Source organism: Sceloporus occidentalis, unplaced genomic scaffold, assembly GCF_023333645.1.
Source record: "Sceloporus occidentalis isolate IW3139 unplaced genomic scaffold, rSceOcc1.0.p SCAF_3, whole genome shotgun sequence".
Lineage (NCBI taxonomy): Eukaryota > Metazoa > Chordata > Lepidosauria > Squamata > Phrynosomatidae > Sceloporus > Sceloporus occidentalis.
The window spans coordinates 78,988,194-79,015,879 of NW_028316983.1; the positions used below are offsets into that span (position 1 = coordinate 78,988,194).

Consider the following 27,686-nt stretch of genomic DNA (forward strand, 5'->3'; position numbering starts at 1 on the left):
TATTTGAGAAGGCTGATTTACATTAAAACATTACATTATGCTTGCAGTTTTACTTGACATCTAAAGAACTTTACAGCTGAAAACTATCTTTAAGGTGGAAACCAGCAGCTGCTCAGGGGTTCTTTTCAAAGTTTAGATAAGCATACAGTGAAATATATACAACTCAAATTGTCTTACCTCCCTTTTCCAAAATCAAACAGCATGTGAAGTGGACCAAATGTAGTAATATTATTAACACTAGTCATTTACAGAAGTTGCTGATTGTGTCATTGTAATTGTTATTGTCATTACTTTCTGTATTTCATTTCCTTGTGCTCTTCACCGTGTCTGTACCTAAAATTCTGGACAGCAGATAAAAACCCATAAAAACTCATGCAATACTAAACCTGTTAGGCTTTAAGGTGCCACAGAGATCTTTGCAATTTTTGCTGCAGCAGACTACCAGTGCTACCCCTTGGAAGCCATTTTAGTGGAGCATTTTAGTAGGAACTACCATTTCAGGCCCTGCAGAACTTACTTCCTATTCTAAATGGCAAAAACATGGCATTTAGGTCCACATTAGGTCCTTGCCAAGAACATTTTTATTTGGCGTGTGCGCTAATACAAAAGTGATGCAGCATCATTTTTATGCCTACAACTTTAATCTAGAATTATAATGGAAAGTGCATCTTAGCAATATATTCAAGTAAAGTGTTATTTCTATTTTTGGATGCTGCCATACAAGGAATGAAAGATGTTGTCGAAGAAAGAAAGCAGAGTGATCACATTTTTAATTAAAATCTCCTCAGTATCTGATATGGCCCATTCTTAAACAGTTATCTGAGAAAAACCTAATTAACCAAAAATACTTCAGGATTCCTCAGTTCTACTTACTTTATAATCTCTTGGCAATGACCAAACATAACAAAAGAAGGTATAAGGAACATTAAGGATTCAGATTCCTAGAATCTTTAAATGTAGTGAATGACTTTTTGAAGACTGTCTTTATTTGGTAGTACTAGTTAAAATGGATAAAAGTGAACAGTGTTTGACTACTACTAACATTCTAATTTAGGCTGCAGATTTAAGCATATCTGCTTTTAAAGAAATTCTCTTTAAAATAAGTGGGATCTGCCTCCTATTAATTGGATATAGGTCCAGGCTATTGAAAGAATAAAGAAATTAGATGGCAAACAACTAGATCTATTAATTTACGTTAATTTGCATCTACAAGGCAAAAATAAGTGTTTCGTTTAAATATGCTCATAGAAAGGGAAATAAAACTACTGTTGGCATTAGATCCATTTTGATCCCCCCCCCCCCCCATTTTGCATGAAAATAGATGCCATTTGTTGGAACCAAATAGGCTTTGCAGCAGGGCTTTATACCATTTGTTGGAACCAAATAGATAGAGCTTTGCAGTAGTGCCTTATATACAAAATACTTGTGTCTGCTCTTCCACAAAATGGATTCTGGTGGAGTAAGTTTTAAGGAGTAGAGCCATTTCATGATAGATATTACTTTATCCTCCTGTGCACCTAACTGTCACAAAATGCAATCTAATTGATTGGTAATTGTACTAATGTATGTTATTTACAAGCCAGTATGGTGTAGTGGTCTGGGTGTTGGACTAGGTCTCTGAACACCAGGATCAAATCTACTCTCACTCATAGGAACCTTCTGTGTGACCTTGGGCATGTCTCATTCTCTCAGCCCCAGAGGAAGACAGTAGCAAACTCCTCTTGAACAAATCTTGCTGAGAAAACTACATGACAGGATTCATCAAGTTGAAAATGACTTGAAGTCACACAAAACATGTTATTTATAATGAAATGCCTATACATTAATTCCCAATATATCTGGATGTATGAAACAACCCATGTGCAGGAGTGATAATTCAGGATTATTGGATGGAGTTTCATTTTTGCAATGGGCAGGAAATTCACAGCAATATTCAAAGGCCTATCCAGTTGCCCAGAAAGCACATTGTAAGCCCTGGTGGCACACTGATTAAATGCCTGTACTGCAGCTACCCAATACCAGTCAGGGGCTCTGGGTCGACTCAGCCTGGCATCCTTCCATAGGTTGCTAAAATGAGTACTCAGCTTATTGGGGCAATTAACTTACACTTTGTAAATTACTTAGTACATCAGTAAGCAGTATAGAAATGTACTTTCTATTGCTATTGTAAATAGCATTTATATGTCTTAATCAGAGATACACAAGAAAATAGTGTGTTTGTGTGTGTGTAAATAAGTGGTTTGCCTGTCTTGATGGTTGGTACTGCCTACAATGACAGGGCAGTGGATCCAATGGATATCTGTGTGCCATTTTGCCCCGTGTAATGTATTACGGTATGCTCAGGAGCACTTAATATAGTATGGCATGCACTGCCATCCATCCCTTGATACAGGGTGAGATCCATTTTCAGTGTCTACCTTGTATTTTTATTTATATAGTCCTAGTCCACATTTAATACCTTACTGCAAACAAAAATACATGTATTTGAGTCAAACTCTTTTCTAGCAATGATCCCTTATAAGGCAGAGCAGTTTTCCTTCTCTCTCTCATCCATAAAATGGCTCAGCAAACTAACACCATCACCTGAACTGAAAGAAAAAGACACAAGCCCTAAATTCTGTCATTGGGACTGCAATGTGAGGCCCTTGGTGTCCCCTCTACTTCCAGGTTGTAATCATGGGCCTAGTTTTGGAAGACTTGCCTAGCATTTATATTTCTTTTGCCACTTTGTTTTGTTTTCACAAGGATTTGAGTCACTAAAAAACTAGCTATTTGCTTATACTGTATGTTATGTCATTTCTGCTGATTCTTGCTGTTCTCTAATTGTTACTGTGAGTTGCTCTGAGAATAATTGTGTACTGAGGTCTTGCACGGTCTTAATAGGTCTTGAACCTAATAAACAGATAAGGATAAATAAATTATCAGCATGTCAATATTTATGAATAATTTACAACCTGTTGTGTTGCAGAAGCATTCTGCAAGAGATAGGAATAATGTCTCTATGTTGATATTTTAATTTTATACCAATTGTATATTCTTCTTTTCTGTTCACACATGTAAACTAAGGAACATTTCAACATTAATTACTTGTCTTAAAAACAGTATTATGACTGCATCAGTTATGCTGCAAATAGGACACCCAAATGAAACCACAATACTTCTGTGTTGAGGAAAGCTGTTGAACCAATGCAGAACAACTTTCTTAAAGTGAGAAATCTCCTCTGCTTGGCAAGTGAGAAAAGGAATGTTTATAGAGTTAACAGAAGTCAAATTAAAGAACTAAATATGAGATACAGAATAGGTTTAATGCTGTTTTCTAATGATAATCTACCTACTTGCCAATGTGTAAATAAAACTGATTTTCAAAGACTGTGTAATATTTTTATCCTTTCTCCTCTGAAGGAAACTACTCTCCAAAGCCTGCTGAGTAGGTCTCAATGTTCAAGATAGAGGAAGCAAAATTATGTTCTTAAATTTTAAAGTGAGCAGGGTTTTACTTTCTAATCTGGAATATTCTTCACATTACCGCTCTGATGAAGAAGCATAATTGCTACATTAACATTTACACATGCACAGTTGGTCTCTATTATTTTTAAACAGGAAGTTAATTATATAATTAAGGAAAGTGTTTATTCAGGCCCTTTGCAGACTCTTGTCATCAACAAGATTCTTTTTCTATCCCCAATAATATAGGTTGCAAAATTTGTGTACAATTATTTAACTGAACATCAGAGAAGATGATATCATAAGCTATACCATATACTGGAATCACGCCAAAAACAATATATCGTTAACATTGCCACAGTGCAAAAAGATATCCTAAGCATTTAAGATTCAGCATTGAACAAAAAGTTGTAATAGAGCTTTTACAGCCCTATTATAGCTGAAATTTAATCTTTTAAAAGATTATTTCCATTAAAATAGCCCTTTATAAATAAGCAATGACTTAGTATCAGTCCCTGCCTATTATGATTTTTACATTGCCAGATCTGACTTCTTAATCAAGCAATTTCTGAACCTCAAAGTACACAGGATAAAATTATACCAGGAAGACAAACAGTTCTATGCTCTACTGTAAAACCCACCAAATTCAATTGGATTCCCAGGTAAGCGTGCACACTGCATAATATATAGTATGTGTGTGGGGGAGCATGAGTATGGTGTGGTGGTTTGAGCATTGAACTATGAATCTGAAGATCAGGGTTTGAATCCCTGCTTGGCCACAGAAACCCACTGAGTGATCTTGGGCAAGTCACATACTCTCAGCCTTAGAGGATGGAAATAGCAACCCACCCCCCTGAAGAAACTTGTCAAAGAAACCCCATGATAGATTCACCTTAGGGTCACCGTAAGTCAGAAATGACTTGAAGGCACACAACAATGAAGTGTGCATGGTAGTGCTGTTTTTTGCCTTCAAGTAATTTCAGACTTATGACGATCCTAAAGCAACCTATCACAGAGTTTTCTTGGCAGGTTTCTTCAGAAGGGGTTTGTGATTGCTGTCCTCTAAGGCTGAGAGAGTGTGAGTTGCCCAAGGCCACACAGTGGATTTTCATGACTGAGTGGGATTTGAACCCAGCTCTCCAGAGTAAGTGTGTATAGTATATAAATGTATTCAGGGTTTATGGAAAACCATAATATTGACATTTCATATCTTGACCCATTTTTTAACTAGGAAACTTGTAATGTAACTTTAAGATACCACATTAAATGAAGGGCAAACCATGATGTTGAGCTCTTTATGTACTTTGCAAGCATTGAAACTCCAAAGTGCAATGTCTTTCCACAGATGTCAAGTTGCTCTATATCATAACTAATTTAGGAGTGTAAAGACACAGTCCCCTCCGACCCAGATCCCACCCCATCCCACGCCTCTCAAAGCCCACCCTCTCTCACAGGGGCAAGTGCTGACAATGGCACTCATCTGCCAGTCCTTGTCTTCCTTGGCAACATGCCTGGAAGCTTGACTCTTGGCAATAGGGTACACAGTGTGAGGGAGGTGGGAGGGGAAGGCTCTCAGAAACCCTTATTCTGATTGCAACAGTTTTCTTATAGGACTTGTAAGAATAATAGCTTAAAGGCATGGAACAAGAGCTGTAATATGAATATGAGTATACTATTAAATCTAGTAAGGCAAAAAACGTTTACTTGTCCACTACCTGCTACTAATAGCAGTGAAGATGATGTCATTCTCAAAATGTGACAAAGGACTAATAGTATATGCAGTAAAAACAATGAGTCAACAGTTTCTATGCCCCTGAGGTCAAACTTTCCACAGATTCAAAGTAGCCTATTCTTTTTGTACACAGGATTTGCAGTTATTAGCTACTGCATAATACAGAAATATGCAATGTCAAGATAACAAAGTAACAGAACTTTTTTTGTTCAGAGCAAAAAAAAAAGAGGTTCTGCCAGGAGGGTTTAAACATTTTTGAAAGCAAATCCTTAAGCATGTGTTTCTCAAAACACTGCAAAGTTCTCCTCCAAAAAGCACTGCATATAAATGTAGAGTTGCAATATGTATGCTTAGGAATGCTAAGCATATCCAGCTTCCTTTAAAGAAGAAAGGAGTGCTCTTGCTTAACAAATTATTTCTTAACACTCCATCTTTCCGTGGGAATCCCCAGAAACATCAAGTTAAAATTAGTGTTTCAAACAGAACGAGGCGAGAAGTGATTCTTGTTTGGTAAATGTAGGGTTGCCATAATTCTCTACTAAAAACTGGATCAAAATGTAGGACAAAATTTAGACCAAAATATAGGACAATTGTAGGATAAAATTTAGACCAAAATGTAGGACATTTAAGAAAAATTGAGGACCTTAAATGTCCGACATTTTGGGCTAAATTTTATCCTACAATTGTCCTATATTTTAGTCTAAATTTTGTCCTACATTTTGTCCCGGTTTTTAGTAGAGAATTATGGCAACCCTAGAATGTGATGTTGTATTTGTGGGTCTAAAAGTTCAACAGAGAGTCTTAGGTGTACCTTACACCCACTTGCCTATGAGTATGGCCTCTTGAACTCAACTGGGCTTAGTTCTGAGTAGGCAGGTATAGATTTGTATTAGTATGAAAGGGGAGCTTCAGATAATTTGACATGTCAAAAAAATTATTCCCTATTGGTGATAACATCTATTGGGCAAATATTTTTTGCCTTTTGCATTAGGCAAGTCTAAAGATTGCCTAAGCCTTCAGTGCCATTGCATTTCATTATATATCACTGTAATGGGAAGCAGAACAAAATCCTGGCAAGACTGTTGGGAAAAGAGATGTGGCCTGTGTCAATGTTATTTCAGTTTAGAGTATAAATGTGGGTGAGACAGAATCATACAGCTAGATGCAACCTCATGCATTTATTTTTAAAAAAAACAATTTGCATGCATAGAAAACGCTGTGAAAAGTTCACTTGTGGGTCATCATAAGTCAGAAATTATTTAAGGGCACACAACAGATATAAATAATATTTAGTATTTTTTTCTACTCATCAACATCAAATATTTGGAGGTGTAGCCCCTTTTTGGAAGATACTTGTAAAGGCTGTTTGTTATGCATTAAAAAAAATTAACATTTGAACCCTATTAATGGCATATTGATAACCAAGTTTGCTTACTGTGAATCTTGGCCACCAAATTATATGCAGACCCTACCCTCTTTGTTTCTTTTTATCCTATGGAGAAGCAACATTCAACTGGATCACCATTATAACTTTAAGTTTATGGGAAGTGTAACTCATCCAAGATACAGAATATTGTATTAGCCATGTTAAATTTTTTTTTTACTAAACTTAGGGGTCAGGGCATGGAGGAATTCAGCTTGTAAACTATGGTTTATAATTTGGCTCTCGTTATTTTTCCTCCTCATATCCTTTTAATGTGTTGTAGTTGTTTTTTAAATAATTACTATATTGCATTTCTTCAGTGATTTCACTGCAGTCTCATACTTGACTGGGCTGAGAATGGACTCCTAACATTCTGTTTTATGACCCTTTGGGCAGGTCACACTCTCTCAGTCTCAGAGGAAGGCAATGGCAAACCTCCTCTGAACAAATCTTGCCAAGATATCCTGTGAGAAATTCACCATTTGGTTCATATAAGTCAAAAATGACTTGAGGGCACACAACAATAATAGTGAAAATGAAAAAAAAAGTTTTCACAGCTTCATCCAGAGGTATGTCTACCACTAGTTGGCTCTGTTTTCATCAATTAAGGGCCCAAACAGACAGGCCAAAATAAAGCTGCTTTGGATCACTTTGGAGGTATGCTGTTTAAATGATGCATGCATCTTAAGAGGCCAGAAGCTGCACCAAAGCTAAGGAGAGTGGCTTTGGCGCTGCTTCCAGCCTCTTAGGATGTATGTATCATTTAAACAGCATACCTCCAAAGTGACCCGAAGCAGCTTTATTTTGGCCTGTTTGTTTGGGCCCATAGTGACCAAATTTCCTAATCCCAGGAAAGTCCAGAATTTTATTAGTTCATATTAGCCAGAAAAATCTACTTGGTATTTGTGTGCAAGAGAGCTTGCATTTCACCTCAACCAGGACAGACTATGAAGCCATGAATTCTGCCAGGACTAATTAGGCAGTCCCTTACTCCTAAGTCTGAGAATTGCTGAGTCTGTGAAGCAGCTCACGATTGATTTGAAATGATCTCTTCCTATAAAAGCTACAAGAGTTGCTTGTGAAGAAACACAGTAAAGAATCAGGCTTTTATTTAGCTGCCAACCATGGTTTCAGGTGCCTAACTTATGGCACACAGGTGTTAATGTTTGCATTACATCTAAAAAAAGGAAGAAAAACAACCATAAAGATTATTTGGCACACAATCTCAAAATACATGTATATGGAATTAAAGGTTAGTTCGTACAACTGTAGAAGCACAGCAGAGTGTGAGTTTATTGCAGGCAGTACCATAGTGTTGCCTGAAGTACTTCTGTCATCAGAGTGCTTTACCATGAGCTCAGGTTGCAAACAAGCTCACATTGCAATGTGCATTTCTGGTTCATGACCTGAGTTTGTGCTGAAGTATTAAGGAAAACTGCATTGTAAACCAATTCCATATCATGTATGCAAAGTAATGTTGCTCAGTCCCTTAGATAGCTTTTTTGCATTGCAATTTGAAAGATTAAATCAAATTATTATGTCTCTTCTCTGACTGTTTTTACTGTGACCAGGATTTTATTAGGTTCGCATCTCTTCTACATTTGGACATCTAGTTATAAAATCCATTTTACTTACTTTTAAAAGGGCAACTCTTTCTAAAGCCAGCTGTAATCTGGACAAATGTTTCTTGATCATAATATACTGTACCAATGTGTATTCATGAAAAAAAATCCTGATTAAAAAAATCTACTAAAAAAGCCAGCATTTTCTATCTTGGCTGTTAGCTTTTTACTTATATTATATTTAAGGGGATCAATATATAGAAAAACAACAGAACTGGCTTTTGGATGAATTCAGATTTCAAGACAAAGGTATTTGGATTATTACTATGATATTCCCTCAACAGCTGCTAAGTAATATAAATTAGAATAAAGAACAAAATATACATCATATAATTTGTGTTACTGAGAACACAAGCATCCACAATTCTTGGAAAAGAATTATGCATGATCACTCAAATATGTTACAGAGTTTTAATTAATTCTTATAGAAAGTGAAACCTCTACTGAAATGAATGGAGCCTGTACAGTACTCCTATGCCACTGTGAAGATGCAAAACCACATTGCTTTAAAAATAAATTGAATAAAGAAGAAATCAGTTTTTGTTGTGTCTGCTTGTGGATGGTATAATATCATTAATCCCAATAATGGCAGAAGCCATCTTCAACATCTTTTATAAAAGCATACCTTCCTTGTGTGTGTATGTGCTTTCAGGTTGCTTCTTGACTTATGGCAACTCCATGAATTTTTCATAGGGTTTTCTTAGGCAAGAAATACTCAGAAGTAGTTTTGCCAGTTCCTTCCTCTGAAATATAGCATATAGCACCTGGTATTTGTTGGTGATTTCCAATCCAAGTACTAGCCAGAGCTAGATGGGGTCTGGTGCCTTTAGGTTATTAGGCCCTACACATCCACCTTTTTCCCCGTCCTTCTTTCTTATTCTTCTTATTCTCTGTTTTTTAAGCAAGGGTAGTTTTCAATATAAAGTTATGCCACTTCCGAGAATTGGAACACCTAAAAATGGTAGTGCACACACTGGTAACTTGAAGGCTGGAATTTTGCAATGCATTGCACATTGTGCTACCTTTGTACCAAGTTCAGAAACTTCAATTAGTTCAAAATATGGCTGCCAGAATGATTATTGGTATGCCTAGGAGTGAGCTTATCACACTAATATTAAAATCACTCTATGGGCTGCCAGTTAGTTGCCAGGCCTTTAAAGCCATGCATGGTTTGGGTCCAGATTTCCTATGGGATCATCTTGTTCCGTATGATCTGCCCCATACACTCAGGTCATCTGTGGGACATTTACTTTAAGTAGCCAGGAATAAACTGGCAACTGTCACTCCAAGGACCTTTTAGTCAGCCACCTTTAGACTATGGACTGACTTATCGAGAGAGATTTGACAGCTAAATATGCTGTCTGAATTTAAAACAGTATTCAAGACCTATCTTTTCCTGCAGGACTATTCAGTAAATTTTGAACTATGAATTTTAAATTTGTATATGTTTAATATTAAGTCTGGATGGTTTTAATGTGTAATGGTCATATTAATTCTATGTTTATGAGACTTAATCTGTGTGTAAATGGATTCATGTATTTAGTTATATATTGTATTTTAAATACAGTCAGCCCTCCTTACCCATGGATTTTTTCCCCATGGATTCAAGCATCCATGACTTAAAAATACTTTAAACATATACAGGGATGTAGCCAGGATTTTAGGAAGGGGGGGGGGGTCCAGACTAAGTGCCACTATTATAATGGGGATTGGGCGCGGCAGCGCAGCAGCACGCACCATTCATTTTTCTAATGGAAGGGGGGGTCCGGACCCCAAGAACCCCCCCTTGGCTTCGTCCCTGACATATACAAATTCCCATACTGATTTTGCCCTTTTAGGGACACCATTTTACTATGTCATGATATTTAATGAGACCTAAGCATCCATGGGTTTTGGTATCCACTGGGGGTCCTGGAACCAAATCCCAGTGGATACCAAGGGCCGGGCCCACTGTATATTGTATCCCTGCTTGAGTCTTGGAGAGAGATGAGTAAGAAATAAAGCTTTATTTATTTACTTATTATTGTAACAGTAAAACACAAAATATTTTAGACACCCTCCTTTTATCTTGTCTAAAATATTTTGTACTTTATTCTAAGAAGTGGAATCTGCAATAAAGAAAATGGGGGAAAATAAATCACCAAGAACAGATGATATCCCAATTGAACTGCTACAGTGCCTACAGACAGATGCAACTTTAGTGCTAACTGAAATATGCCAACAAATATGGAAAACAAAGAGGTAGCCAACAAACTGGAAATGCTGAAAATACATACCAATTCACAAGAAAGGAGATACAAAATACTGCAGCAACTATAGGACAATAGCACTAATCTCACATGCAAGCAAAATAATGCTCAAAATTCTTCAGCATAGATTCTAACCATACATGGAGAGAGAAACTCCAGAGATGCAAGGAGGATTCAGAAAAGGATGGAGCACTAGGGACCACATTGCAAACATACAATGGCTAATGGAGCACACCAAAGAATTCCAAAAAAGGATCAGCATGTGTTTCACAGACTACAGCAAAGCATTTGATTGTATAGATCACAAAACAGCTATGGAATGCATTCAAAGACATGGGGGTGCCACTATATCTGATAGTCTTGATGAGGAATCTGTATCAAAGACAAGAGATCATTGTCAGAACAGAATTTGGGGAAACAGAATGGTTCCCAATAGGCAAAGAGGTCAGGCAAGGCTACATCCTATCACCTTACTTGTTTAATTTATATGCTGAAAACAACATAAGAAAAGCAGCATTAGAATCAGAAAAAGGAGGAGTAAGGATAGGAGGAAGCAACATTAGGAATCTAAAATATGTGGACGACACCATAATATTAGCAGAAGACATTCAGGAATTGGAATAGTTAATAAGGAAGGTAAAAGATGAAAGTGCAAAGGCAGGTCTGATGCTGAACATAAAGAAAACAAAAATAATGACCACAGAAGAAATACACAAATTGAATCTAGACAATGAGGAAATTGAAATAGTTAAATAATTCTCATATCTAGGATCAAACATTGACCAGAATGGAGACTGCAGTAAAGAAATAAGAAGAAGACTAGGAATGGGAAGGGCAGCTATAAAAGAAATGGAAAAGATACTGAAGAGCAGAGACATACAACTGAGCACTAAAGTCAGAATCGTTCAGGCCATTGTATTCCCAATAATAATAATAATAATAATAATAATAATAAATAAATAAATTTTTATGTATGTTTCTCCGCCTCTCCCATAGGGTCGAAACGGGGTTACCATTTATGGTTGTGAGAGCTGGATAGTGAAGGGAGCAGACAGGGGGAAAAAATCAACTCATTTGAAATGTGGTGCTGGAGAAGAGTACTTAGGATACCATGGACAGCGAAGTAGACAAACAAACAGGTTCTTGAACAGATCAGACCAGGGCTCTCCTTGGAAGCAATGATGATCAAGTTGAGACTATCGTACTTTGGCCACATAATTAGAAGGCATGGATCACTAGAAAAAATAATAATGCTAGGAAAAGTAGAGGGTAGAAAGAGAGGAAGATCACAAACAAGAGGGATAGACTCGATCGGGGGGGGGGGGAGTTATGGGCAAGGCAGTGGAAGATAGGGATTCTTGGAGATGTCTCATCCATGGGGTCACCATGAGTCGGAGCCGACTCGAGGGCAGCTAACAACAACAACAAATTACTTCATACTAAGAACAACTGACCTTTACTTAAATAAACAGAGCACAAGAAAGACAGGAATAGAAGGACAAGAAATTTAAAATGTTGTTTTAACCATTTACGATCAACCCACATACCTTGGAGTATTAAGCTTCTAATCCTATAATCACTTAGCTTGGATTTCAGTGACCCCCTCCATTAATTTGTGTTGGACTACAACTGTGGAGACCAGGGTTTGAATCTCCACTCAGCCATGGAAATCCACAGGGTGACCTTGAACAAGTCACACTCTCTCAGCCTCAGAGGAAGGTGAAGGCAAACCCCTTCTGAATAAATCTTGCCTAGAAAATCCTATGATAGGTTCTCATTAAGGTTGCCACAAGTCAGAAATCATTTGAAGGCACACAACAACAACAGATAGGTACTATATCAGACTACATTGTAAAATACACTGTTAACTGGATATGAAATTCCTATGCAACAAATGCCTAATGTACTAAAATGGCCATCTTTTACTTGTGTTTGTTATGTCAACTAATAGTGGGATTTAATTCCAGTTGACGTATAAAGCTTTAAGTGTTGTTGTAGACCAGTGTTCTATACATCAGCTGGAACAGGCCCAGTATACCTTACAACATAGTTATATAAACAAGGTTTGATGGGAATTGTAGCCCCAAAATCTCCAGAGTAAATCACACTGGAGAAGATTGCCTTAGGAAGTCCTTTCTTATATACCAGACCTATAACAGATCTTCAGGGTTATCTGACTGGTTAAAGGAAAATTCTGTGGCAGCCTGGAATAGAGTTGTTTTATTATAGCTCTAGTACACCTTCCAGAGACCCCCACCCAGCCTCTTCATTGCTGATTTCTAGAATTGCTAGTAAAATCTTATCTGTTCTGCTATATACACAAAAAAGTGTCTGATTTTGTTAATAGAGTTTAATTACTTTGAGGCTTGACAGACGGGCACTTTGTGTCGGGCTGTGGGCAGGGTTAGGGTGCAGCGTCCGCATGCTAGACACCCTAACCCTGTCCCCAGGGTGCCATTTTGGCGTGCACTGGCCCACACGGTGCACGCCATGATAATGCCCCTCTGGTGTTGCATCCACATGATGCAGCACCGAAGGGGCATCATAAAGCCACGCTGCTGTGGCTATGGCGCCCCGCAGTCTGTACAGACCCCTTGTGAATGGGCAGATGGTTAAATTTTATGATTTTAGTTATAGTAATGTTTCCTTTTCCTCTTTTTAATATATGGTAATACTTCTCAATTGCCTTTCTGTCAGAATTAACTACAATAACAAACTACATTAACTAATCACTACAAAGGCATTTGAGACGTTAATATTACTTAGACTAATCACAGGAGAATACTTAATTTTTGGCCTCTTGTAAGAGACATATATGGCATTAAGGCAGAAATACATTGCTTTTCTAATAATTCAAAATATATTACAATAGATAAATATTGGCCTAAACTACACAGTAGTCCCATCTAGACCAGACCCATTGAATCAATGGATTTATATAAGTGTTGGCTTAGAGTAATATTCAAAAATGGAGTCAGCAGGTCTATTTTAGTTGGGTCCAGCAATTTGGATTTCAGCCTTTATGAGTGATGTAATCATTTGAGTATTGGACTACAACACTGGGAGACCAGGGTTCAATTCCCTGCTTGGCTATGAAATCCACTGAGTGACTTTGGCCAAGTCACATTCTCTCAGCCTCAGAGGAATGCAAAGCAAACTTTCTGTGAATAAATCTTGCCAAGAAAACCCCACAATAGGTTCACCTTAGGATCACCATAAGTCGGAAACAACTTGAAGGAACACAACAACAATAGATATATCTATATATATATATATATTTAAAATTATATATATTTCGGTTATATTATGTCTGTGTTTAAGAACACAATGGAGCAGGTTTTTCAGTTACAGTTTCCCAGAACCCTGTGGCTCTGCAAGAGTAGGGGGCCCACAAGAGCTCGTAACTGGAACAAACAATACATTTTTTAGCTGTAGATATAATAATGTTTATGCAGAGGTACACTGAGACCTGGACATTATTTCAAGGATTCCTTCAGGGTAAAAATGTTGAGAAAGGCTGCTCTGGAGGGCAATAAAGCAAATACTGTGTACAATATGCCCTTTCCCCTTCCTTGTATTATAAAACACATTTCTACTTGAATTGAGACACCAATATAGTTGCTTATTAAACCACTAATGTTGAACAACCTAGAGGAAAGTTACGATTTCACACAGTCTGCCTGGATTGTATAATCTCTAGAACACAATTGTCTTCTCTTTGACAACTGCTTCAGATGAAGAAAACTGCTCTTGCGAATCAGTGACAAAAACAATAAACACCAACTAGAGCCATATAGTAACTAGTTTATATTTCCTCAGAGCAAGCAAATAACTGTGTTGTCTGACATACAAAGAGTGTTTTAATATATGGTGTTTTGTTTTATAAAGATCAAAATAAGTATAATTTGATAATTAAACTGGTAGATTGTTTTGTAAATTATAACTTGTAAACTGAAAATATGAAATGGAGAGTAATTCAAATAGTTAAACATTTTTTACTATAATGGGAGATAAAAATAGATTCTCTGACCTGCAGCTTCTAGCATTCCTCACCATTGGCTGTGCTGGCAAAAGCTACTCACTGACTGTGCTTGCAGACTCTTGTAGTTACAATATCCTGTGGAGGCACACATTGTTGTTATTGTGTGTCTTCAAGTCATTTCTGATTTATGGTGATCCTAAAGTGAAATAATCCAGTTTTAGTTTATTGAGGCACCAGCTCTCTCTGACAGAGAAGGCTAAATGTTTCTCAAAATTACATTTCCCAGAATTCCCTAGCACTGAGACAGGACAATTAAAGTGGTGTCAAAGTGGATTATTTCTGCAATGTAGATTGGACCCTTGTCCACCATTCAAGCCACTACACCATACTGCCTCAGGGCCCATATTTCCCAATTTTAAACACTGTATAGATACAGTAGAGGTGGAGAAAGTATTATTATTACAGTTTGACTTGCAAGATATTTCACAGCTATTGTAAGCCTCAGTAAACCACAGATGGTTCTAACTTGCTATATGGAGATGCTGGATAAACAAAGTGAGTAATTTTATTACTTCTGCTCTGTCACTTAACACCTACTTTGAACTATTGCTATCACTACGTACTATTCCTATTGGATGCCCTACCAATCTATTGCAACAGTAATATGAAGGCCTGCAAGAAATTAAAATTACAACAGTAACATAAACATTAAAGAAAGTAAAATATCACACAAGGGAAAGTACTTCAGGTATAAACTTCTCATGCAGGACAGCAGTATACTGAGAACTCTTCAAACCAGCAGGCCAAAAGACTTCTAGTGACCTTAACTGACTTACAAAATGTCAAGAAAGCAGGGGCCAAGTAGAATTCTTGTGACAGAGAATTTCATAATCTGGAAAAGGGCATGAACGGGGCATCTTCTCTGACCCAACCAACATTTTCTCTGCCAACATGGATATTGGGGGGGGAGAGACTGCCCAGATGCTCAAGTGGGCTGGCTTGTATATGAGTTGGCAGTTTCAAGTGACACGACTATAATTGCTAGTACCAAGTATGGATGATCTGTTGTCTCTGTAGAATTTACATGCTGATCTGCTAAGTCCTCATTGATTCACTGCATTAACTCTACTAATCATTTCCCTTGAGAGCCATCGTGATGTAATGGTTTGAGGATTGGACTATGACTCTGGAAACCAGGGTTCAAATCCTCACTCACCCATGGAAACTCACTGGTAACTTTGTGCAAATCACATTCTCTCAGCCTCAGAGGAAGGCAAAAACACTTGCCCTCTAAACAAATCTTCACTAGTAACCCTGTGATAGATTGGCCTCAGTGTCACCATAAGTTGGAAACCACCTGACGGCCATAAGCTGAAAATCATATGAAGGCACACAACAACAATAATATCTCTTAAATAGGATTCATTTTGTGTGAAAGCTCACCAGGATTAGTTTCCAAGTAAACCAGGGGAAATTGCCTCCAGCTTTCTTTCTTTCTTTCTTTCTTTCTTTCTTTCTTTCTTTCTTTCTTTCTTCTGCATGAGGCCAAGGCATACGGGTGAGAATGTCCAGAATATCCTTGATTTGATTAACCTTAAATTAATTCATTTAGTTAGGAACTCAGTTAACAAAGTCTCTGTCAAAGAAGCTTCTTTTTACAAAATCTTTTTACTGTCCAGCCCTCCTGCTTTTCCTCTTTGCTGTCCATTATACTCAGTGCTTCCCAACCTTTTCTATGCTCCACACCCCTAGGAAATGTTTGGTTAATGATCACCCCCCCCCCAAAAAAAAAAAAACCCCTAATATCACATTTGAAGATTAAAAAGTCTAATTTTTAATTTTTAAAGTGCAAACTGATCCACAGTTAGACTCTGGACAAGGATCTACAGAATTATTATTCATCGGATACATACCTTTAGCCCTTGTAGTTAATTGCTGTTGTTATTTTTGTCATTGTTATACAGAATTTTATTGTAAAAGCTCAATTAAAATTTTATTTAAAATATATATTTTTAAAATCAGCATGACCATTAGGAGGATGGCAAGGGAGGAATAGAGAAGCACAGATTTTGGGAATCAGATTGCAACATCTTGTCTTCAGTGATCAATGCAATAAAGCTTGAGCTGAAAGATAATGATATTCTGTGCCAGCTGATGCTCCTGTAGCTGTGTATGCCTGCCTAGAACAGGCCAGGTAAACACCATCTGCTTCCACAATCCCTTATGGGTGCATAGCAAAACAGAAATAAAGAAAACAGAAATCTGCCAAACTAGCCATCTCCAGCATAGAGCTGTAAAGTTTGGCCACCAAAATGGTAACTGAATAAAGAAGTGGTCATTTCCTGAGTTCAGTACCTGTTGCTAAGTTACTGAATGCCAGTGAAGTTGCATAACATTAATACAAGTCTGATACATTATTACTCCCATTGATTTCCTCAGTTATCAAACATAGGTACAAAATTGCTTTTCTTAATATCATCTTGGTATCATAAAGTTCAACTTGCAACAATGCTTGAACATTGCTTCAAAAACTCTAGTCTATTTATTATAAATAGCAATCCAGAATGCACTAAGTTTCATGTGTTGCAATTTCTTCACACATATTAAAAATTATAGTTGAGTAAGGATGCATTGCACTGGAATGAAAAGGAATGGTGAAACATTGCCTCTAAGGGAGCTGGGAGAATTCTCTTTTCCCTCTTAAGTCTCTTCTCCTTCTACATCATGTTTTTAGACTGTTAGACTCTAGACAAGGATCTGTACATTTTACTTTGGAAAACAATTAATATATTTAACTGCCACCTGATTTGACATTTCAGTTGTAAGAACTTTAAGGTGCCAAGGCATGCATTACAGATTTTATTGAGTAAAAATAATTAAGATATATGTAAGATAGAATTATGCATGAATAAATATATCTAGAATGGTTAGTGTGTAAATTGGCTCTGAACAGAAAATTCCATAGAAAGTGGCAAGGTAAAATGTCAGGTAAAAATAAGATATTAATAAAGACAGATGAAAAAGTAAATAGTAAAACAAAGGATAGCATTTCTCATTTCTGTATCTTTTAGCAGTTGTACAGAAATTTGGCATGTAAATTAACAGTTACTGTATATATGTCTAGAAATTTTAGTCAAAAAATTGACCTCAAAAAACTGGGTTCACTTATCCACAGGTCAATGTAAGTACAGTTGGTCCTCCGTTTTCGCAGGGGATCTGTTCTGCCTCCGCCCCCCTGCGAAAATGGAGGCTCGTGCATATTCAAGCCCGATAGGCTTGAATGGGGTGCGCCCCTGTGCGTGTGGCATTGGTGCGCGCACCAGGTGCACACACTATTGAAAATCGAAAATGTCGCCCCCTCCGCAGATGTTCGAGGTCATGGATCTCAGATCTGCGATTTAGGAGGGGCAACTGTTCTGTACTTTAACTCTTATATAGATAAAAAAGGAGCCACCCCCTTTTTCTGAATAGAGTGGTAAAAGGCGAGAGCTTACTTCATCCTGGCAGCACCTAAAAGAAGCATGGATCTGTTCTACTCTCTCATCTATCCAGCCTTTAGAATCAGCACAAACAGTTAATGTCTCCTGGAATTTTCTAAGTTCTTTGGCATTATTTTCCTTTGCATCATCCTTTGCTACATGCCACTAAGTTTTACCCTCGATTTATCCACAGGTCATATCAAAATCCATAATTTTGGCCTCCAAACCTGCCCTCAACTTATACATAAGGTCGACTTACAGTTGAGTATATACAGTACTTGTACTTATTTCCTGTGTTTAGATGTAATACCAGTAATCATAATACCACAGTGACAAGAACACAGAACTGGGAGTGAGGTTCTCTGTAAATCATAATATATCAGATTGAAATATATACTTCCTACAGGATACCACTACAGTTCTAAATTCCTTCCTGTTAGCAATGTGTATGTATCCTTTATGTTCTTGTTTTATACGTGTATGTCTGTAGGGTGTGGCCCACAGGCCTGAACTACTTTTTATAGATCGCTAGCTTTGTATTTTAACATTTTTTGAAATACATTCATTGCATTTTAGTGCAACATACTGTTTAAATAAAATTGCCAAGTGTCCATTTCCCCTAAACTTTTTGCTGATTCACCTTGTTTTATACTCAGCACAGACTCTTGAGTTCAGCTATAAAAATTATGAAAAATAAGGTAGTACAAAACAATAATCTAACCATTATTAACTCTTAATACTAATACGTAATTCTTTGCATCCTGTATTGATGATTCACAACCTGAAGGGCTAGAACACCCCCAAGATGTTTTTGAACAGCAGTTACCACTGGATCTGCTGCACCAGATTGCTGGGAGTTCCAGCCTAAAAATCTCTGGACATCTATAGTTGTCCACTGTAGTGCTAGAGAATTTAGAAGAATTGCCACTGTGCTCTGGGATAGCAGATACAGTGCCATCATGACAGTTATGTCAGTGGAACAATTAAAATGGAGGACAGACATGTGTGAAGAATGTGGACAGCACAGAAGAGGAGCACACGCACATAACAAATCTATGTCCCTTCAATCCATTGACATACCACAGCTACAGGGCAATATTATACCATCCCCAGACCTATACAACAAACTTTGTTCTCATTAACTGAAAGGGAGAGCAAGGGTATCATAGCTGCACTTCCATTTACAACTGCTGTGTTTACATGATTAGGTATCAAATATACAAAGCACAGCAAACCACCACCACCTTTAGACCCACACAGGTCAATTTACATGCTACTGTATGCAGCATGAAGCTACAGTATAACTCTCTCTCTCTCTCCCTGTTGTGGCTAATTATAGCCCTCAACAGGGAATTCTAGCAAGGGGAACTATGGAAGAAGGGTACTTTACAAAAAATAGGGTGTTTCCAGAACAATGATTTGTTTTTTAATTTATTTAAACATTTTGACCCAAATCTATCTAAATCAGTGAGCAAAATACAAGGACAAAACTAACAGGATGAGGGTGGGAGACCAATAATACATTAAAATAGATTACAACCACTATTTTTTAAAATTCAAACTTTTTAAACAGTCTTAAAAATAAAACTGATCTCTGTTTCTGAAATAACTGCTTTAACAATTTTGTCTCTGTCCTGGTTGATAGTCTCCTGAATGGCACTTTTTTCTCAAACTTGAATCTATATTGAGTTTCATTGAGAGATATTTGCCAAACAGCAGTCAGCATCACAAATAATTGGATCTTAACTGAGCCATAATCTGTTGAATCTCATATTCTTCTGTAGCACTTGTGATAGCATGCATATTTTGTTTTTACCTTGCCCTGAGCCCTTTCTGACTCCTCTTGTTCCTGATCTTTCTCAGTTTCATATGCTTACTGAGTTCTGAGAGTCAATACACTTGCTCTTTTGTGCCTTCTGAAACCATAGAGGCTTGAGGTGTAATTTCTGCAGTTCCATCTGTGGGTTTGCATTCTGCCATCTTACTGAAGGAGCAGGAAACTTGCCTCTACTCTAGTTCTGGCCTTAGATGTATGTCTGGGGCCTGGCCAACGAATGAGACCAATCTGTAGGGACACTACACAGGGTGTAGCCCAGAGGCAAAGGCCTGTCAGATTTCTTTCTTTCTTTCTTTCTTTCTTTCTATTACTGGTGATAATGCAAGATTTGGAGCAGAGACACTGGGCCAGTCTTCTTATCACTTTTTTACTGGAATCTTGTCTCTTTTTACACTTTTTTGTTGTTCTGGCCCTGACTTATGTTGTACTTAAGCTGTATGAGTATTGAAACAGTTAACACATGTCCAACTATTAAGGTAAAATGAATACTCAACTTTATTGTGTAACTAAAAAACAACAGCTAAAAAAGGAGATGACAGGCTTAGGTAAAAAAAGAAAGAAAAAGAAAAAGAGAGACAAGACCCATAAGGCAGCAGAAAGACAGTTAAAATTGAGAACAAGCCTGATGGAGAAGATTTCTAATGGTAACCAACCATCCATGTATCAAATACAGATACAAGGAATCAGGCCTGATCACTACACAACAGATCCCTATAGAACACAGTTATACAACAGACCATAATAAAAATGCCATGATGAGCCAGAACATTAACCAATTTAAAAACTTTGGTACAGTTGGCCCTCTGTATGCACAGATTTTTTATTCACGGATTCAAGCATCCATGGCTTGAAAATATTCAAAAAATATTCCAGAAAGTAAATGTTGATTCTGCATTTTATTAAAGGGACACCATTTTACTATGCCGTTGTAATTAATGGGACTTGAGCATTCACAGATTTTGATACTGAAATGAATGGAACTTATTGGACAATAGGTCAATTTCATTTAGAATCAGCACTGGCTTTAGTCCAATATTTCTAAGTAGTATGGAGGCCACCTCCTATGTTTCATTATAATCTACATGTCTGATGAAGAGACAGTGTGTGTGTCTATAAAGCAACTGCTTCCCATCCTGGAACTCACTTCCCCCCCAAATATATATTTCAAGGAGGTACTTTTTGGTTAGACAGAGTATCACTTTAGTTCTCTGGTCACAAGTATCTGGACTCTACACACCATGCATTTTACTTTTTAAAATAGCTGTCTAGTAAACCTATGGACTGATTGAGGACAGAAATCAAATTAGTATGATCACAGCTGCCATTTATATCTTATTCAATAATTTATACAACAAGGCTTTCTAAACACATAATGTAATAGTACAAAACCTTGACTAAAATCAGGGTATCTGCTGATGATTTAAAGAATAATTTAAATCAAATACTTTTCTTTATGAAAAGTAAAACACAATCTTGACAATGTATGATACTTCTAATATACAAATAGATTTTATTAATTTGTTTGAGAGAGCACCATCTTGTGGACAATTAAAAAACAACTAAATTATGTAAGCCCAGTAGGATCCAATTAAAATAACAATAACTAGTTTTATAATGTTTTAGAAATAATAGTATATATTATATTTAAAGTAACAGAGCTGTACGACGAGCCTGTGTTAGCTTTAACTGAATTCCTGATCCTGAAGCTATGTACCCTTATTCCTCTTTACAACAGAGAAAATGGGGAAGTTTACTGTTTTCCAGTTTCTTAGGCTCGGAGTGTTGAAACTAAACAGGCAGATATCCAATACATGTATATTTAGTGGTGCTATTGAGTGTGATACCTATAAAGCATGTACACAATTGTACCCAAATTCTAGATGACAAGTATTATATTTCTCACCAGTTAAAACCATTTAGGTACCAAGACAAAAAACATAACAAAAACAGGATTAGACTCAGAGGAAGGAGGTGTGATTTACATAACTTTAAACTGGACAGATTGTCTATAGCTTGGCTCAATCATTAATCAGAATGGAGATTGCGATCAAGAAATCAGATAACTAGGAAATGGAAAGGCAGCTATGAAGGATTTAGACAAGGCTCTGAAGTGTAAAGGTAGAAAACTGAATACTAAAGTTAAGATTGTCCATGCCATTATATTTCCCATTTCTATGTATGGTTATGAAAGGTGGACAATGAAGAAAGCAAATAGGAAGAAAATAAACTCATTTGAGATGTGGTGTTGGAGAAGAGTTCTACAAATAGTGTGGATTGCTAAATAGACAAATGTGGGTCCTAGCTTGAGCTCTCCTTAGAAGCCAAGATGACTCAAATGAGACAAGTCATACTTTGGACATATCATAAGAAGACATGGCTCATTAAAAATGCTTGGTTGGGTGGAAAACAGTAGGAAAAGAGGAAAGCCGCATTCCAGATGTATAGCCTGAATTAAGGAAGCTGCAGCCACCTCAATTTTCTCTGGATCAGGGATGCGGCAATCGCACGCCGCGGTCCCAATCTGGCCTTTCCAGAGCGCAAAAAGGAACCGCAAAAAGTGGCTCCCTTTTTGCACCTTGGAAAGGACGCAATAACCACGGCTTCAAGGCACTCTTTCAGTGCTGCGTTGTGCGGATGCAGCGCCAGAGGAGTGCTGTGACTGTGCATGCCGTGTGGAGCGGCACACAGTATCATGCCGCCCTGGGGTGGAATTGGGTTGTGCATCACGTGGATGCCACACCACGCTTCAACTCTGCCCCCGGCTGGCCTTTATGGCCGGTGTGCACAGCTCCTGAGTCTGCAAGACTTGAGCAGGGGTTTTGATGACAGATAGTGTGACCTGGAGGTCTCCCCTCCACAGGGTCACCATAGGTCCCAGTCATCTTGATGCAGTTAACAACAATAAAGGACAAAATTGTATTTTTTTTGCTATAATCCGTTTTCAAAAGAAACTACCCAACAGGAATTCCTCTTTGATAATTTTTGGAAATAAGAAATAAGAAACCTACCTTTAGTGAACATCTTATTTTCTGTCATTTTTACACTGGGACAAACCTATTATGTTCAAAATTTAGGATTAAAAGCTTGACATGTATACACACCTGTGGGGGAAGAAATCTCTATTATACTGATGTTAGTCAATGAAACAGCACACTACTGTTCAACATAAATATGCAGGATTTACCCACTTCTAAAAAATCTAAACCACCATGAAATCCAAAGAATTGAAGAGGAAATATGTGTGTGTGTACCTTCAAGTCATCTGTCAATTTATGATGATCCCATGAATTTCATAGGGTTTTCTTAGGCAAGGAATACTCAGATTTTGTTTGCTAATAGCCTGTGTCAATATGGTAGGCCACAATGAATTGCCAACTGCTCTTTTAATTCAGGGGACTAGAGGGCTTTTTTTCAGAGACTGCTGTTGAGCTGGAAGTATTTTTCCTGCATGAAATTTCCCCTTACAACAGACTTATTGAAGATGTTATTAAAGATGTTTGATATGCTGCTACAGTCTGATTCTTTTAGCTTTTCTATGTCATTTGCATTAGACAAACAGTTTTACAATTCAGATGACAATACAAGGACTGAAATCTTGTTAGACGTTCCTTCTGGATCACTGTAACGCACACTGTAAGGCACTGCCTTTGAAAAGTGCTCAGAAACTTCAACTGGCCCAAAGAGCTGCAGGCTGTTAACTGGAGCTGGCTACAGTGAGCATACAACTTCCTTGTTGCAACAGCTACATTGGCTGCCAGTTCGTTTCCAGGCACAATTCAAAGGGCGGGTTTTGACTTATAAAGCCCTATACGACTTGGGTCCAGGCTATTTGAAGAACCGTATCGTCCTGTACGAGCACCTCAGAGTATTAAGATCATCCGGAGAGGCCCTTCTCTCAGTCCCACCACCCTCTCAGGTACGTGTGGTGGGAACAAGAGAGAGGGCCTTCTCAGTGGCTGCTCCCAAGCTTTGGAACTCCCTCCCTAGGGAGGCCAGGATGGCTCATCCCTGCTGTCATTCTGGCGGCAGAAAAAGATATTCTTGTGCTGGCAGGCCTTTGCAAACTGATAAGGGCTGGGAATGTTGTCCTAATGAAATTTTAAAGTTTGTATTTTTAACATATTATATTTTAACTCATAACTTTTTAATTCAAAATGGCTTAATTGTTTTTTAAATTTTAATGTTGTGCAGTTGGCCCGCCCCTTACACGGGGATCTGTTTTGGCCCTCCCGCGTAAGGGGAATTGAGCATATGCTCAAATCCCATTAAGGATAATGGGGCGCACTCCTGTGGTGCGCTGTTGTGCACACGCCATGGGCACACACCGCATGAGCTCAAGTCCGAGGAAGGCAAGCCTGCATAAGAAGTGGGCCAACTATTGTTTTTAAATTGTATTATTTTAAATCTGCTGTTGTTGCCTTGAGTCCCCAGACTCAAGCGGAAAGGCTGACTATAAGAAAATAATAATAAGGCTGAAAAGATGGTTTGGTGGGAAAACCTCCCATTCCTGCACTGCCTTTCTGAATGGTATACAGTATGTGTGCCATGCTGCTATAATTTCAAAGATTGAAATATACAGTTTGTTGTTGCGTATCTTCAAATCGTTTCTGACTTATGGCGACCCTAAGGTGAACATGTCATAGGGTTTTCTTGGCAAGTTTCTTCAGAGGAGGTTTGCCACTGCCATCCACGGAGGCTGAGAGAGTGTGACTTGCCCAATGGGTTTACGTGACCAAGCAGACAGAGAGGTAAATGCCACCCCCTACCTACTTTCCCTCCCATCCCACCCTAGTCAAGTTGCATAGTATCAACCAGATGGTTTAGGAATCTGAGGCCCAGAACAGACCGCCCCAAAAGGGCAGCCTGCCAGTGGCCTATTTCCCTCTGGAGGGATGCCGCAGCTGCCAAACTGCATGGCGTCCCTGCAGAGTAAAAAGAACCCAGAAAAAATGGGTTCTTTTAGAGCCACTGGGCGGACGTAACAAGTGCGCCAATGACACGCAGCGACGTGCAGATGCTGTGCGTTGCTTAAGTAAAGATGGTGGCCTCCGTGTGGACAGGAGGCCACCATCAGGACGCCATCTGCACGTATTAGGGTTAGGGACTGTGCGGTTGGTGCGTGGTCCCTAACCCTAGTATTGCCGATGCCACACCCCTTTCGGCCCATCTGTCTTGGGCCATAGACAGATACGCCCCCGCCCCCAAAAAGTAACCCTTCTTTCCCTCAACAGTAAAATCACAATAAAAATTCATTAAACAACTTAGCAACAGCTTCTTTCATGTTTTGAGCTACCTCAGGTGGCCAGCTCACCAGCCCTCTCCACTACTAGAACCTTTCAAAATTTCACTTTGCAGGTAAGGCTCTTTTTATTTCATAAGCAGTGGAGTCATTGTGTGTGTGTGTGTGTGTGTGCAGAATACACCAGATGACACCCTGAAGGACGAAGTTCACAGTTTAGGAGTACTTCTGGACTCGTCTCTGCAGTTGACATCTCAAGTAGATGCGATGGTCAGAAGTGCTTGCTATCAACTTCGGTTGATACGCCGCCAACTGTGGCCCTTTCTGGGCCAAAGGGACCTTGAAACTGTGGTACATGCTCTGGTAACCTCTCGATTAGATTTCTGTAATGCGCTCTACATGGGGCTACCCTTGTATCAAGTCCGGAAGCTTCAATTAGTACAAAATATGGCAGCCAGATTGGTCACTGGTGCGTCCAGGTTTGACCACATAACACCTATCTTGAAAGATCTTCACTGGCTGCCCATTCGCTTCCAAACGCAATACAAGGTGTTGGTCACTACCTATAAAGCCCTACATGGTTTGGGCCCGAGTTACTTGAGAGACCGCATCTCCCCATATGATCCGCCTCGCACACTCAGAACATCTGGGAAGAACTTACTGGTAATTCCACCTTCCAAATATGTTGCCACATCCCAGATGGCCTTTTTAGTGGTGGCCCCACGGATGTGGAATGATCTACCTGAGAAGCTCCGTCTGACAACCCCCCTAGAAACATTCAAAAAGAGGCTTAAAACTCTTCTTTTTTGTCAAGCCTTCCCCCCTGAAGAATGAAGTTATCTACCCTGTTGCCATCAATTCCCTGCTTACCCTTGAAGGCGAATGATTGTGCTTAGAGTCCTGTAATTGTATGGTTTCAATTGTCTGTACACCGCTTTGATCTGTGGAAAAGTGGTATATAAATAAAATTTATTATTATTATTATTATTATTAAAAGGGGGTGACACCTCTACTCCTCAAGTGTCTTGAGTTTTGGCAGAAATGGGCCGTGGTGTTTGCCTGTGTCTCTTCAAAATGCTGAAGAAACGGTGTGAGTGGAGCAAGGCTCAGTGGGAGGAAAGGAGAGGCCCCGGGTTTTTTTAATTAAATTTAAAATTTCAAAATTTTAATTTAAAAAAATTCCTGAAAAATATCACATTTTACCAAATGTTCACTTGAACCACATGAAACTATGTATACGTAACTACACTTAGGCTGTGGATAAGATATTGTGGTTCAAAGGTATCATTTTAATTTGGGTGGTTGTTTATGTCACAACTATGGTATTACTATTGCATTCAGTGATATATGGGAATTATGATTTATGAGTGCAACCATTTATGAGTGTCACCCCCATTGACCTCCTCCTCCCATTCACACCATACAGAATCCTTAGTCATGATTTTTTGCACTCGCTTTAGTTGTAAATCGTAACTCCCATATTTATACCACTGAATGTAAATGCTAACAGTTGTGACATAAACAAAATTAAAATTGTATCTTCAAATTACAATATTGTATGCACAACTTAAATGTATTTACATATACATAGCGAAGATTGGGTTAAAATGAGATTTTTTTAAAAGAAATTTTAAAAAGAATAATTTATTTTAAACAAATTAATTACAATTTTGAAATCTGAAATGTAAAAAAAATTCTGGGGCCTCTCCTTTTTCCTCCCACTGAGCTTCTCCCACCATCTCTTAAAGCACAACATATGGCCCGAGGGCCGCATGTGGCCTGCCAAAGGATTTCAGGTGGCACACAAGGATGTGGAATGACTTCTCCTGAGGAGAAGGCCAGGCAGAAGAAGAGGAGGATGGTCAAATGCTTGCCAAGCAAGGCTCCTACACTATCTGGCTTTCTCCTGAGGAAAAGGCTGGGTGGAAGATGAGGATGGGTGAACACTTGCAATGCTCCTCTGCTGCTCGGCTTTCTCTTGAGGAAAAGGCCGGGCAGAGGAGGAGGAGGACGGAATTAGTATTAATAATATTAATTCAACAGTGGAACACAATGCCTTGGGGAGTGGTGGAGTCTCCTTCTTTGGAGGTCCTTAAGCAGAGGCTGGATAGCCGTCTGTCAGGGATCATTTGATTGAGAGTTCCTGCATGGCAGAATGGGGTTGGACTGGATGGCCCTGGTGGCCTCTTCCAACTTTTATGATTCTAATTATTAATTAGAACCATAAGAGTTGGAAGAGACCACTAGGGCCATCCAGTCCAAACCCATTCTGCCATGCAGGAACTCACAGTTATTAATATTTAATTAAAAACCTATCTGAGGCCCAAAGGAGTTAACCTGTTTTACTTTTGGCCCTTTCCTACTGCCAAGTCGGGCAGGTCTGTCTTCAAAAGGGAAGCAGGTGAATGCCACACAGAGCCCCTTTTTGCCCATAATATAGTGTTTGAGGAACAGTGGAGTCACACACACACATATACACACCACTTTAGGGTGTGTCTCCCCTACACACCACACAAAGTGATGCCACACTGATGCCAGGGAAAAGTTGAAAAATATATCCCTTTGGGATGACGGGGGAAAAAGGAACCCTGAGGTAATTCTGTGGGGAGGCAGTTAGGCGCATGCGCGCTCCCGCCTCCCCTCCTCCCCCCTCCTCTCTCGCGCGCCTCTTTTGCATAT

At 38.6% G+C, this 27,686-nt stretch overlaps 1 long non-coding RNA gene across 1 annotated transcript; it reads right to left on the bottom strand.

The window, feature by feature from the left end:
* LOC149316270 (uncharacterized) lies at positions 1 to 27,605 on the bottom strand. The gene is made up of 5 exons (XR_016280697.1): positions 27,489 to 27,605; positions 25,878 to 25,948; positions 15,896 to 16,045; positions 14,501 to 14,587; positions 1 to 341 (listed from the first exon to the last, which is right to left on the bottom strand). It is a non-coding gene; the product is annotated as an uncharacterized LOC149316270 (long non-coding RNA).
* Between the last annotated feature and the right edge of the window lie 81 nt (positions 27,606 to 27,686).